Consider the following 16,389-nt stretch of genomic DNA (forward strand, 5'->3'; position numbering starts at 1 on the left):
TTCTACACATTAAAACATAGACTTACGTTTTAAAAGAATAGTGAGAATTAAACATTCCCAGGTGCAGAGAGAAACATGTATCACACATAAAAACAAATGAAAAGAACCCAAATCAGAGATTAATACCAGAAAACTAGACTACCTCTTAGGAAAATTACTTTAAAGGAAAAATTGACTCAGCACAGCCCTCCTACTTCTGAATGAGACTTCCAAAGAGGTGGAACCCAAACAGCCCCATCACCACACCCCATTTCAGTACTATAGGGTCCCTTATTAAAGAATTCCTTACTTTAGGGTTTTGGTTCCCTCCCCCCCCGCCCCTCCCCCCTTTTACTACATAGATAACTGTCCTGTTAAAACAAGAATTAGCTGAATAGGGGAAAGCTCTACTTGTATTTTTAGATCTCTGTATCTCTGAGACATCTCCTTTACCACTGTTTTCTTAAAAGCACACAGGAAAGAATCTTGGTTACTTTGTCTTGTATTTTATTTCAACTTCATTCTTCTCCCTCCTAACAGTGTTACAAGAAATCTGCATCATGGATTTAGGCATTTAATCTAATTTAGACCTGTGGCTTTTAGTGAAATCTCTAATTGTTGATGAGTTAACTAGTTTTTTCCTGTCTAGTGTCTGAGGAAGGGTGGACAGCTTGGAAAAAGATATGAAATACTGTGAGCAGAAAACTACTTAAAGCTATCCACCAGTTAACAATATGTCCAAAACTGCATTTATCCGCAAGTCTCAATGCATCTCTTACTTTGTGGGATTACAGCTACTGTTGGGCAGAGGTGCCTCTATCACTGGATTGTTGGGACTCTCTTATAGGCAGAGAGTTTCCTCACTGGAAGTGGGAGATTCTGTTTTCTGGGGAAAACCCTCATCTGTCATTTTGATTTTGTTCAACTAGTTCTACAGAAAAAGTTTCAATTAGTCTGAAGTTCTACAAAATAAATAAATTAACATAATACTGGTCTCCTAAATGACTCTGGGGACAAGTTTTCTGCTGTGGGCTTTTCCTGTCTATGCGAGCTCATTATTTCTGTAATAATTGTAGTTGATTACTGATAATTCTGTGAGGTAATTCTTCAGCCCACCTTGCTTTTGCAGTTCCCTGCCACACTTTCTTTATTCTTTTGATACGCTAGAAGAGAAATGGAGGCTGCAAAATGTTGTAAAAGCATACTCCCAATCTACTATCTGAAATGATTTATTGTATTTCCAGGTTGTAATGGCTTCCAACTGACAAAAAAACCCAACCTAACAACAACAGCAAAAAAAACCCCAACAAAAAAACAACCAAAAAAACTTTCCAGAGGGGAACAGTAGAAAATGTGTGGTACAGCATGAAAGTTTATCTACTTCAGGTACCTGCTAGGCTGTGGTTTCTTTCAATAAGGCCATCAGGTGCCTTAATTATATTTGTGTCATTTATACACACACACATGCAGGCTGAGTACAATCAAACAGGACACCACAGAGGGAACTGAAAGGAGTAGCAATTATTCTATGAAAGGGAAGCTAAAGTAGCTTAGTTGTTTCATAATTTTTTCATCTAAAGTAGGTATGACTGGCTACACTGAAAGTGAATATCTTGCTTTCTCTTTGCATTCTTATGATTTCAGTTACAAAATATAGGGGACATTTAAAGGAAAATATCTTTATTTCATCCATTAAGTGTATTTTGATGGTATTCTGAAATTAAAATTCCCTCTGGCAAGGACCACATTTTTTTTTTCTCAAAACCTTTAGTCAGATATATGTCAATATATGAAATTCAACCTGATATTCTGAACACATTCAAAATAAGCTTATCACATTCAGAACCACTCATAACTATTAATATCCAATCCAACCATGATTTAGGCTGTGGACATTACAACACAAGGATAGCAGGAGCAACCAGTAGTGAACCTGATGGGAACAAAAAACAGCTGCCTGATTTTGGAGCTCTAACTTCGTTTTAACACATGTATGCTTTAGTGGTAGGACAAAGAATTTACAACTGAGTAAACCCTCTGACGTTTAGTGCTGTGTTTGCAGACTAACCTTGTTGCTCATTACAGCTCACAATGCTTTCCAAATATTGATAGGTCAAACCTTAAATCCTGAAATATGGATGATAAAAGTGGTGTTAAGCTAAAAGTTGAATAACAAATTGAAACTAGAAAGGATTCCCTTTATTCCTCTTGATTATTTTATAGGATTTCTATTTTGTGAATGTTCCACAAGCTCAAACAAGTATCATCCTGTTAATTTAAAGGCTTTCAGCGAACTGTTAAAGAAATATCGATAAAGCTTTCTGAACCTCTTTATATTTATAAAGATTTCATCATTCTTTATGAAATAACTATTTGGAAATAAATCATGCAGGTAACAATAAGAAGGCAAAGTTCACAGTATTCCTTCTGCTGATCTATTTCAAAGATGCATATCATATCATGATATGGTGGTTACACAATATTTGGTTACCCAGGAAAAAAACACTTATGTATATATGAGTATCTAACAGCTCATGCTCAAGTAACTAAACTAGAAAGGCTTCCTTTTTTTAATTGTGACTACTATACTGCTTTCTGCATGTAAAACAAACAGAATTTTTTAATCATAAAAGTTTTTGTCTTTTGTGTCAATTACAGAAGTACATCAATAGAATCATAAAATGATTTGGTTTGAAAGGGACCTTAAAGACCATCTAGTTCCAACCCCCTGCCATGGACACAGACACCTTCCACCAGCCCAGGTTGCTCAAAGCCCCATCCAGCCTGGCCTTGAACACTGCCAGGGATGGGGCATCCACAGCTGCTCTGGGCAACCTGTGCCAGTGCCTCACCACCCTCACGGTAAATTTCTTCCTGATATGTAATCTACATCTATCCCCTTGTAAGCTCTTCCCCCTTGTCCTATCACTACAAGGCCTTGTAAAAACTTCCTCTCCAGCTTTCTTGCAGGCCCCTTTGGGTATTGGAAGGCTGCTCTAAGGTCTGCCTGGAGCCTCCCCTTCTCCAGGCTGAACAACCCCAGCTCTCCCAGCCTGTCCTCACAGGAGAGATGCTCCAGCCCTCTGATCATCTTTATGACCCTCCTTTGGATATGCTGGTGAAAGACAAGATTATCCATTTAGTTATTGCTTAAATGTTGAAGCCTAAATATTAAATGAAAATTTAGTCAGGTTAAATCATTATTCATTGAATGGCTGAGGTTTAGGCACTACTGCTGAGGAAAATTACCAGAAACTATCTCTACAGTGAATATTTATTGTAAATGAGGACTGGATTACTAAATTTTTTGTGGTTTCCACAGAATAACTGTAGATTAGTATAAGCTTGTGCAATTTTGTGAAATACTGGTTCCTTAACAACAAAAAATTTCTGTTGCATATTTTTAAGGCTGGATAAGCGCAAAATCTAGATGGAAAATTTCATAGATGAAAAACAATGAATCAAGATTATTAAGAGTTTTATTGCTTTTTTCTTATTTTCTATGTTTTGATTAAAATCTTAGATGAATATGAAACTTTTTTTTTTTGTGGAAAGCATCACTTCATTAGCAAAGCCATTAGGACTAAGAAGAAGAAACACAGATGAGCTTAGACATAGGTATTCATGATGTTTAAAATATTGTTATTGTAAAAAATTTTTATTGTTAAAAGTCATATATACATTTGAAATCAGTGCAGAACCTGACAGCAAAAGCCCTATCAAGTAGGTTTTATTTCGAAACTCAGATACACAAGAGTGTCCTTACTGATTTAGCATTGGATGAGTATTAATTATTTTAGCCTAATACTAGGCTAAATATTAGAAGTAGCAGGGATACAGTAGTAAATACAGTACAACAAAGAACAAACTTATCTGTCTGATATTCCCACACAGACAACAAATGGAGAATGTTCTATAATGTCTACACCGAATATCAGTAAACTGCACTTCTCTGCATTCAATCTATCTGCCTAAGATAAATAGGGCAGAGGCCTGAGATTGGGTTCTGGATTCTTATAAGACTTCAAAGCATAAAGAGATAGCTGAACATAGTATATTTTTTACCTCTATGCAGCAAATACATAGCATTTTCACTTTTTACCCACATTTTAAGTGTTCTGAGGAACTTGCCAGGCATGTCTCCTCAGGACTTTTCAGAAAACATTAAATATATATATATATATATATATAAAAGCAGCTATATATATATTAAAGCTATATAGTAAAAAAAAAAAAGCTATATACATGTAGTAAAAGCTACTAATATTTTTAGCCAATTTTAATAACCAATTCTAAAAATATATTTTTTATTAATGCATTTAATACGAAGTTTATTTAAAGGCCTGTTTGCCAGAAAAAACACTAGAGTACCTTAAAATCATTTGCCACTACTTTGTACTAACATTTGAGTGCCATACAGGTGAAAAATTTCTGTGCTGTGCATTTTTCACTTTCTTCTCCTTTCAGAGGTAGCATCTCAGTCTAATTTGGCCATAAAATGCACTGATTGTGGAAGACTGTTTTTCTGGTAACGTGGTGGATTCTTCAGCAGTTGCAAATAGTAGTATTTCAGGAATTTGAAAAGACCAGAGGAACCTGCCAACAAACAGTTTGTTTTGACAGCTGGCTGCAGTCACCAAGCCTGGAAGGTGTCCTAGAGCTGAGGGATGACCTCAGAAAGTCATTGGCCCTATCCCAGTGGCCCAAGGTAGGATCAGGTATAGCAGTGTTACTCATTTCTGACATTTGTTTAAGTTTTTCTTAAAGTGTCTCTTCTCTCATGGAGAAGATGCCAGGATCTCCCCAGGAAACTCATTCATTTGCTTTGCTACTCTCATGGTTAGAAAGTATTTCATAGTAGTCAACCCAAGTTTCCTTTCTAACTTTCTGTCTGCCACACCCATGAGGAATAAATTGTTCTTCTTTGCAGCAGTTATGGAATACATTTGAAGATTCAAAAAACATTTTGTCTTAGTCCTTTTCTAGACTAAACAGTAGTATCCTCTCAGCTCTTTTCTTGAAGGCCGTTTTCCCCAGATCTCTGATCATTCATGCTGCCATTCTCTGGATTCTTTCCATTTGAGCATGTTTTTCTCAACCTTGCTAAGTAGCACTCCAGTGTTAAGCTCAATGCAAAATACATTTCTATTGTTGAAGGCCATATGGAATCATAGAATCATAGAATGATTTGGGTTGGAAGGGACCTTAAAGATCATCTAGTCCCTGTTTATCATAGCAAGGTCTTTGTCTCTTGAGCAATGCCATGAAACTGTTGACTCACAGTCAGTTTGTGAACTTAATCCTCTTCTGCAGATCTGACATCCAGCCAGTTATTTCTCAGTCTGCTTTTGTGCAAGTGATTATTCATGCCAAGTGCAATGTCTTGTTTTCCTCTATTTGATTGAATTAATGATTATGACTGCTCGAGTTGCTAAGGGAAATAAAGGACCACAGTCTGTACTTTAAGTGTACAAGTATTAGCCCCCTAAGTCTTGATCTTGTAAGACCAGCACTGAGACGTCATGTTTGGGTTCTCTTGCCATGCTCCTACGGGAGAAGAACCTTGCCCAGTACTTCTCATTGGTAGGGCATGCTTTACACAGTATTAGACATAACACTTAATTTACACCCCTTATTTCTGGAAGTGTGTACTGTCTAGAAAATATTTCTTGCTCTGTGTTCTTCAGAGGTTTCAATTAGAACTTATGTTTTTCTCCTCCTGACTCAATGCCTTTCCTTTGGCTAACAGATACCAAATGCCAAGACCGGAAATATACAGGTTGATGTAATAGCTGTACCTTGTTACGGCAGATTATTTCCCCTCCTGTCATTTCATGTCCAAACTGATATTTCATCTGGTTGATCCAGTTTAAGAGTCCCCCTCACATTAATTAGTGAGATCATGCAATTTTGTGGGAGGTTGAGTGTATTCGAGCACTATTTTTGTGCATTGGTACCATGAAGTTTTTAATTTATAATGAAAAATCAGAGTCATAGAATAATTTAGGTTGAAAAAGACCTCAAGACAAACTGTTAACCTGGGATTTTCAAGTACATCATTAAAATATGTCACTAAGTACCACATTTGCATGTTTTTTAAATGCCTTCAGGGATGGTATTCCACCACCTCCCTGGGCAGCCTGTTCCAATGACTGACCACCTTTTCAGTGAAGACATTTTTTCTAACATCCAATCTAAACCTCCCCTGGCATAACTTGAGGCTGTTTTCTCTTGTCCTGTAACTAGCTATTTGGCACAAGAGATCTGCCCCCACCTGCCTACAACCTCCTGTCAGGTAGCTGTAGAGAGCAATAAGATCCTCCCTGTGTCTCCTCCTCTCCAGACTAAACAACCCCAGCTCCCTCAGCCACTCCTCATAAGACCTCTGTTCCAGCCCCAGCACCAGCCCCCTGCCCGTCTCTGGACACGCTGCAGCCCCTCCGCGTCCCCCTGGCAGTGAGGGCCCAACCTGAACTTCGAGGTGTGGCCTCACCAGTGGCCAGTACAGGGGGACAGCACTGTCCTGGCCCTGCTGGCCACGCTGTTCCCGGCACCAGCCAGGATGCTGCTGGCCTCCTTGGCCACCTGGGCACATGGGGGGCTCATGCCCAGCTGGCTGCCGACCAGCCCCCCCAGGCCCTTTCCCCCAGGCAGTTCCCAGCCCCCTGCCCCCACCCCGCAGCGCTGCGGGGGCTGGTGTGACCCACGGGCAGGACCCGGCACTGAGCCTGGTTGAACCTCACACAACTGGCCTGGGCCCATCGCTCCAGCCTGCCCAGACCCCTCTGCAGAGCCTCCTGCCCTCCCGCAGATCAACGCTCCCCACAGCTGGGTGTCACCTGCAAACTTACTGAGGGGGCACTCAAATCCCTTGTTTAAGCTAGCTGAATAATATTTATTCTATATCCCCACTTTTTTTACTTCCTTTTATGCATGAGTATGAGTGCCTGTGTGGATGGATGGGAATGGGTCTAACAGAAGAGAACATGTTCTGTCTGAATTTAAACAGCGAAACATACAGCAGTGCAAACGCCCATCTTTCCCTGGTTTAAGAGATCCATTATTCAAGCTCCTCGTTCTTTACATTATTGACAATTTGATTTTAATGGTGATTCTTGGAGAGAGAGGATGACCTTTGTGATGGTCAAAATTGGTTTGTCCATCTTTTTTATTTCAAATGGGATAAACTTTGCTTAATACTTAAACTAAACAACAAAGTTACTTTAATTATATGTATCTACACACACATATATATGTACATCTATGTACCTATATCTATGTATGTATCTCTATATACATGTGCATCATCTTTCATTCACACTCACTCCAGAACCTCCTAGCTGAAACATGAACAAAGTCAAATCATTGCCAGAATGGCTATTCTCATAACTGTTTAAAAATGAAAAGAGTAGAAACTCCATCTTAGAAAGTATTAGAATAATTTTCTTAAATATGCATAGTCCCTATGCTAAAGTGACAGACACATTAGTAGTCCTAGCTTAGCTCTTAATGAATAGATGTCAAAAATCATGTAATTTATGTTACTCCTGACAGCATTAATGTGAATGCACTGGTTCTACAAACTGCCTTGCCTAAGTTCACAATGCCACCCATGTGGAAAGCAAAGAAATACCAGTACTTCTAACCATACATGTTTACACTCTACAGCTAAACACTTAATTGTAAGGACATGATGGAAGTGATCCAGCTTGGAAATTAAATGTTACATTAATGTTGTTAAAGCTATGCACCTCCCTCCCTTGTAGGTTTGAAGAATGCAAGCTTCACTGAAATTCAGATACAGAACAGAGTAGAAGACAACATATGAACGATCCAGTGCATCCACTCTTTAAGAAAAATTATTTCCAAAGGCAACCGCTAAATTTGTTAGGCTTTAAATTAAACTTGAGAAAGAAGCTGCACACAAATTCTGCATGTGTACAGTAACGCAGGAAGTTCTGGGAAGGTCTATATGTGATGTACATTTTTTGCATTTTCTCAGATGGAACTCTAGGTTTACTGCTGTGTCAAGGCTCAGGGATATAATTGACAGCATTTAACAATTACCAAGCTCATTGCCATGCATTTGCCTCAATTCATATAGAACTCTCAACCCATATTTGGGCTTGATTACCGTGCTAGTGTCCACCTTGGACTGTTGCTAGTAGTTAGGATGAGGTGGGTCTGTTTCAACTGAGGAAAGTTAAGCTAGAAGATATAGATTTTGTGTAAGATTTCACATGAGGTATAGTTCATTTATATCAGCCCACTGAACCCACAAGGGGTTACTGATACTGACACAGTTTAGCATTAGAAAGACAAAACCCCAGCTTTTAAGAGAGTGCAAAACACTTTTGATTACTTACCGGGACTGAAATTATTGATTACTTTATTAAGCTAGGTGCTTGTACGCAAAGGGCAGGGTAAAGGGAGGAAACAATGGAGAAAAAGAAGGGACAGGTGAACAGAGATCTTAAGCTGAGCTGTACTCAGGCAGACTAGGCATAATAGCTACTTCTATTTTTATACATGCATACAGCCTCATATGTTGTGAATCCAAGTGTGTGTGTTTAGAGACAATATACTTCATCTGTTATTTTTACTTGTCGCAGAGGATATTTGGTCTTGGTTCTGTAATGGTTAGTGCAATTTCTTCAGTTATTTTAGCTGGGAACGGTATTAAAGTTTCATTTGTTGTTTATGAATAGCTACCATCTTGCTTTAGAAAACCAAAGTTCTTGTGGTATGCAAATTTCTGGAAAGGTATGTGATATCACTTCTAAGTGACCATATTATAAAGCCTTTTATGATTGTCAGTAGCGTTGTTATGAATCTATTTTGCATAATAATTAAATAGTATCACTCCAACCCTGAGAAGTCATAGACCTTTTGTCATCATTAGACAAAATCAGGCTGAGTGTAAACACAGCCTAGTTTCCTCCATGTTTTTGTATTTGTATGCAGCAATTGTCAGCGTGTCAGCAGTGGACGGTGATAAAGTGCATTTTTCTGCTTGGGTGGTTAGCCCTTTCATTTTTACAAGTGACAAAATAAAAATCTGTTGAAGAGTGAGCATGCTGCTTTCACTGTGTCATCTCAGCCCCGCGGGTCATTTTATTATAAAAATGTAAAAATCCAGTCAATTTTATTTAATCAGCTGAAAAGGAAAAGTGTTTCCAGGTCATTAATCAAGTGCTCCTTCTCTGTGGGACTTGTCTCTTCAGAAACTGCCATCTGAATCATTAATAAAGCTGAAAAGATTTTGTGCCAGCAGGTTTTTGAGAAACCTAGATGTTATCAATATAACCAGAGTAAAGTAATTTGAGGTCAACAAATAAAGCTTTATATATTCATTGCTTCAAAGGCTGCATCTTGCCTATTAAAAACAATTAGTTATTTATTTAAAAAGCATTTAATTGCTGAAAAATATACAACTGTTCAGAAGGTATTTGATTATATAATCCATAATTATATATTTTCTTTAATGTTACCTAACCATATATTTACAGTAAAGTTTTATGTGAATTGATCAAAACATAATGAGACAGTAAGAAGAGATAATTACTACTGTATCTCTAATAACAGTGATAGTAATTAAACCACAGAGGACTACATTCAAATAATGTCAAGCCTGAGACTTAAACCTGTATTAACAAAGACGTTGAAGGCACTTACTGCATTGTTAACACATTCAGCTCCACACACCTCAGTGCAGCAGCTTGTCCTGCCTGTGGCCAAATCTCTGTGTACCTTTTGTGGCAGGCAAAACACTTTCTTGTGTGTCTTGAAGAAGAAGAAGAAGAGAAGCGTTTCTATCCCACCTGATGGGCAACGCAAAACCCTTATAAAATGTTGGGGTCAATAGCTTAAAAGGAGAGGTAGAGTGCAGTGTGGAATAAGCATGACTGCAGGAATTAGGGCTCTCCTATGGGCTTCATGTTCTCACCTGGTTTGGGAGACCGAGCTCTAATTCCCTGTCCTTTCAGCAGTTTCTGTGGAGAGAGACTAGTACCACAGGAGCAAACTGAGATTAAGGGATGAATAGCCCAATGTTTAAAGTTTTCACTTTGCATGGGGAGTGAAGATTCAGGTTTCTGCTTCTTATCAAAGAGCACAAGCATTTCAATCCAGGCTCCTGACTACTGCCTGGTCAAGACTGGTTTCTTTTCCCCAGACTTCCCCTGAAAACTGTTCATTTAGGTATGACAAATCTCAGTACATTAAGTGAAAAACCTTTTCTGCCAAGAACTTCCTCTTTGGTCTACTTATGAATACCCTGTTATGTTTGCATTTACACCAAAGGGTTTTGGAGTTAGGAAGATGAGAGGTGCTCGGTTGATTTATTTTATTTGGTTTGCATTTCATTTTTTGTAATAAATTAGATTGCTCCCAATGAATAGATTAACTACCATGTCCTAATTACCTCTAATTTTTTGATACATAAGAAATTAATTTTACTTTCTGAAAGTGCTAAAATTATAATTTCAAAACCAACATAAATCCATTTCTATTCAGGAAGGCAGCAGTTCAAAGTATACTTACATAGGTGTGCTTCAACTCATGCATATTCTAAGCTGAAAAAATTAACATAAAAAATGGATCCCTGATTTTTATCTGATACTTTAAAGATCTCTTTACTCTCATACACAGTATCTTATAGGTGAATTAAGATGATTTCTTCACAGTGCAAGTTCATGGGCTGCTACGATGTAATACTGAATTCACATGTCTATCAATATAATTCAGGTTGTGTTTTATTCTTCTGAACAGAATGCACATAACAGCTAACTACCATCATCTTCATTATGTATTGTAGACTATGACAACTCCTCCTAGACTGTCTTGTAGCTCTACAGCAAGATTACAAAGTGTAAATTCTTCATAATACTGGGGATGTCCTTGCTTACATTGGACTTTGCTTAATGTGGGCAATGCTTACATTGACATAACTGCAAGAAACTTGGCACACAGGTTTGCAACAGGCCACCAAAGAGTCAGAATCTAATTGTATTTACACTAGTTCAATTCACTTAGAGTTACTTGTTTGTACCTGTGTAACGGAGTGAAAAAAGAGCCTGCAGGTCAACAGCAGCAGTAATTACTTGTCCACTAGGAACTGAACTGAGGCCACCAATTCATTTCACACAGTTGACCAAACAGTCATTGGATGGTAATGACGCCTTGTTCTGAGCAACTCAAGCTATTCATAACAGGAATTTAGTAGTAGAGGGCTTCAGAGTCCATTTACCAATCCCCAGGACTCAATGGCTCATGAGACTGGTAATGTGTTATGAAGTCCCGCACCATCACAAAGTTACAGTTTTAAGTGTGTGTGGGCTTTTTTTTCCTCTCCCTGTAGAAAATTGCCTAAGGTGCCCTGCTAGCTTTGGGAGAGTATCTTTCCCCTGCTATGATAATTTGAGATGTGGCAGAATTCTGTGATTCAAGGCAGGTTTCGCTCTTTTTTCTTTTGTATGTTATTTTATCTTCAAATGAAATTTCAGAGTTTTAGTCTTAATATAGACTAATAGTGATAATTGTTATCTAAAAAGAAAAAAATAAAAGGAGCTATATAAATAATCTCATTTTATCACTTGATTTGCTCCAAAATCACCACTACCATAATTAGTCTATTTTAAGAAAAAAATATCTATGAAATTTTGTTTGAAGGTAAAAGAATATAGGGAAAAGGCTGTTTTGAATCAAAAAGCTCTGCCAAATCCTAAATTATCACAGCAGGAGTACAGATGGTATAACAATGATACAACAGCTACCAGAGAAGCATAGTCCTGGTACAAATTAAAATTCCTACAATTTTTCTGTAATAGATGTAGTAATTTTTCAGTAATTGTTATTAATTATTTTGGCAAGAAAGTTTCAATAATTCTCCTTCAAAAATGTCAGTTCCCCTTAATATAAATCTTTCAGAACTCATTTCCACACATGCAGATACTTTTCACATCCGAAAGCCAGAGACCTGCAGTTGTAAAATAGATTAATCAGGGATTAGAAAATGTGGAATGATTTCAAATTCACTCAATTTTTGGTTTTACATCATTATACAGACCTTTAATTAGCCTGTAAACTTGCTGGCAAGCTGGTTTGTGAACAATAAATCCAAAGAAATAGAGAAAATAGGCTGATTTGTTAAAAAACCATGATTATATTCACTTATGTATAAAGCTGAAGATCCTGCATATACAGACTCCTACGGGACTACCATAATAACAGACATCTAGATGACGTATGTATTGAACAAGCATTCAATTAAGTACTTCAGAATTTGGCTTTTATACTTCAACAAACATTTTTGGCATATTTTAACTTTTTGTTGGTCTTTAATGTCAGAAATGTGAAGCTATTTCTCCTCCTATCTCATTTTCATTCAATACCTTTGCCAAAATAAAATGTATTATCTTTACATCTTTTGTTACTACAGTGAGCAGGTTATTATTCTCCCATGTGGCATGGGACTTCACACTGAAACTGGACTCTTTGGTCACTTCATACTAAATTTCTCGCCTTCATTACTTTTTGTAGAATTGTATGTTTCTGCAGGTTGCAATTAATTTACTTTTAAAAATTTCTAAATGCATCTCAACACCACTCTTTTAGATGAGTAATTTATTCTCCCTAGAGCCTACTGATAAGATTTTCCCACCTTCATTCTGCTAGGGTGAACCAACTACACTATTTTACCATTTCCTTCTGAGAAGATATCTTGCACCTCCTTTAGTTTACTTTTTTTTTTTTTTTTTTTTTTTTTTTTTTTACCCCATCCTCCTTCTCCTCCCCCAGGTCTGAGTGACTAGAATTTGCCCAGCATTTCAGATGAAGCCACATCCAGTCCTTAGAAACTGTTTTTACTAATTACTATGTTTTCTATAATTGTGTAGAACTTTTCATCTCACTCTATATTTCTTTCAGTACAATCATCACCATCTCCCTTGCTTACAGCCAGAGCTCTTCTACTGATTTCAATCTACTGCTTAACTATTGATTTCTCCTCTAACATGGCAGCAAATGCTTGACTGAAATTCAGATAGATAAGACCAACTAGAGGTAACTTTACTGATGACAGATATCAGCTGATTGATCCAAGATGCATTTTTATCCCTTTTACTTTTCAGTACCCTGGAACACGTCCTGGAATAAGTACTTTTCTTACGTGTTTTGAAGTCTTATAAAAATCACTCCATTTTATTTTGAAGTATGCCTGGTTTTTATGTTTCCTGACTCAGTTGCTTTGTAGGAAAACAAACATATATATTATGCGCTTGGTTAAATGTGTAATATAAACAGCTCCAGCATGCAAGATGAAGCATAATACAAGGGCTGCTAAGACAGGTTACACTGACTTTTTGCTATATGTTCTGCATGCTGTATTCCTATAACCTTTGACCATGTACATTGATTTGTATCTGCACTTTATTTTTTTAACATGAGCATCTACCATACAAAGAATACCTGCAGTACACACTGACAAAGTGGAAGAGGCCCTTAAAAGTATTGTAGGTGTCTTTAAGAATTAATTTCTTAGCTTTCTCCTTTGGTAAGTAACTACTACCTCTCTCAATAAAATACATATTAATGATTTTACCTTATATATTCTACACCTCTGCAGTTTGAGCTGTTTTAGGATTACTCAGTTTCCTGAAAGTTTTGGTTCCTGAAAAATACAGATAGAGAGAAACCCTGTATTTTTACTGTAGTAAAGGTATCATGAAGCTATGATGTCTCACTGAAATTCATAAAAGTATGAATAATTTTTTGACTGCAGTTTTAGAAGTTGATGTGAAATAGCCTATTGACATCTGAATGCCCTTTCCCCCTGCCATTTAGTATATTGGGCTTTGAGAAAACTAAGGATGTTATGTATCTTTTCTTTAGGATAGATACCATGGAACTGATGTTCTGTAAGCATCAAGGTGTTGGTTTTTTGCAATTAGGAGACCAGTTAGTGAATTTTCTGTTGTGAATTTTTTAGAAACTTACATTGGAGTTGTGAATATTCATGGGTTTTCTGAAAACCAACCTTACCCTTCTATGGAGTTTTTCTTCTGCTTTTTCACTCCTCATTCCTCCCTTCTAGCCCAATGCAGCAGAAATATGAGACATGCTCATATAATACCAAACATTTAATATTATACTAATTATAAATATAACACTATATATATTTATATTATATAAATATAATATAATACTAAATATATATATAATATAAATAAAACGACCTCCTAGTAGCAAATCCAGAGATGCAAAAGGTATCATGCACTTTCTGTGAGTCTGAATTCTCTCTGAAAGTATGAGAAGTATACAGCTTGTTAGAAAACAACTCCTATTTTTCTCTGCTCCGTGGTATAACACTGACTTGACAGGAAAAAAACCAAATCCCTCACCACAGATTTACCTTTTAAAAATTATTCTTTTTGTTCTTCAGCACCAGTTCTTTGAGGAACAAATTTTATGAGCTGTTGCCTTCAGCTTTTGTGAAGAAGCAACTCCTTATGTGCAAGTCATGACAGTGCAGGGAGTGCAGATATAAGGGGAGCACTATTGCTTTTTTCCACGCATTTACAGGAAAGACTTCATTGATGTGACAGTGAAATGGTTTTACTTTAAGAGCAACAAGCTATGTGCTAAGAAATTGTGAAGATGCCCTATTGGTGCATTAAATAACACCTAAATAGCTAATAATGGGAAAAGAAAAAATGGTCTTGAAGGTCAGTTGTAATAGCTACAAGTTGGCAGTTTGAACAGACACTCAGTGACTGCACCCAGGAATAGGACCTCTGGATAGTGTGAATCCTCACTTGTGGTCTTACCCAAACAGAAAGGCTTCCATTACAGCATGAATGCAGCTGAATGTTAAAATACCTGACAAATTCACTGCTAATGTTCATTTAGTTTAACATGGTTAGGAAGCTGAAAAACAGCTTCCTATTCTTTTGCATACACATAAGTAGTTGTTTAGTGAACTGTAGTGCTTTATAGGATGACAAAAATATAAAACCAGAACACATATATAATAATAATAATGTAATGGCTTTTGTCTTGCTATCAGCTTTTCCATTTACACGCATGGAGCACTTGTTCTGAAAAACTGTTGCTGGCCCACTGAGTTGTTAGTGATCTTGGAGCTCCAGTTCTGACAAGTCTAATCACAAAAGGGAAGAGGTGTATTAAAAATACATTAATGCATAAAGCTATAAGATGCATGGAGACTTAAGGTTTTGCCAGAGCAGATTTTTGCATTTCATCTTCTATTTGTCATGCTGGTTCTTCAGTATGATAATGTTATAAACAGCAAATCATTACTATGTTTAGTTGGCTGCAGAGCTCTAAAAGCTGCCAGAAAATGGTATAGAGGTTATTCTTGTTTTGTTTCTGGGACAGAGAAAAGAAGAAAAAATACTTGCCTTTACAACAGCATTTTTTTTTTGTATGGTGACCACTTAAAATGAGAGATGGTTTTATGAAAAACGGAGTAACATTTCTTTCGGTTTTGCAATCTAGCATTCTACAATCACTATATTAATGATGAAATATAAATAATTTCTAAAAAAAAAATCTTAGAATATGCATAGTATTAATTAGATGTATTTCAGGCCATTGCTGCTTCTTTATTCCCAAAGTAGAATAGTTTATTATTTATCAATAATGTATGCTTGTGTGTATGGTATATAATTTCTCCAATTCCCCAATATATTTATCAATTATTTTGACCATTCTTTATCCTTTGTTGTGTTCTGACTGACAAATGCTTTTTTTCTCTCCAATATATTTATACCTTATAAGAATAAATCTCTTCTGCTGTGTCAGGTCAGGTTGTGAAGCTCTTCTATGGACAGCTGTGTTTGCCACAGAAATTTTATTGCACAAAACAAGTAATAAGCATTGTAATTTTTTTCTGGGCAGTGTATTTACCATCAGTACTTATTTCATATGTCATTATATTATGCAAACCATTGGTTGGCAACTATAAGTAATAATGGATCTCTTAATATCTGAAAACATGAAAGCAAACATTTCAGTTTACGGGAATCATAGTTGAATATGTGACAAAAGTAGATCCTTTCTCTATGACCAGATCTGTCACAGGTTAGCATGATTTTCAATCACTTTTTTCCCCAAATTGATGTTCTGATAGAATCCACAGTGCTGTTTGTCCAGCTGAATATAGACTAGATGTTATGCAGAAAAGTGGGATCTGGCTTTTTGATCTCAAATGTAACTTAATGCATTTGGAAAAATGGAGTTCTGTTTTCCAGATTATTTGTAAATGTCCAGGCACTTGAATTGTAGAGTGTACAATAGAGGTGAGACAAATCTCATGACAAAACTTGGAGGCATTAATCAATGAAAGGAGTATTGGCATCACTGTTTATGCTCTTGTAACTTGTGAAGAAA

Source organism: Falco rusticolus, chromosome Z (assembly GCF_015220075.1).
Source record: "Falco rusticolus isolate bFalRus1 chromosome Z, bFalRus1.pri, whole genome shotgun sequence".
Taxonomy (NCBI): domain Eukaryota; kingdom Metazoa; phylum Chordata; class Aves; order Falconiformes; family Falconidae; genus Falco; species Falco rusticolus.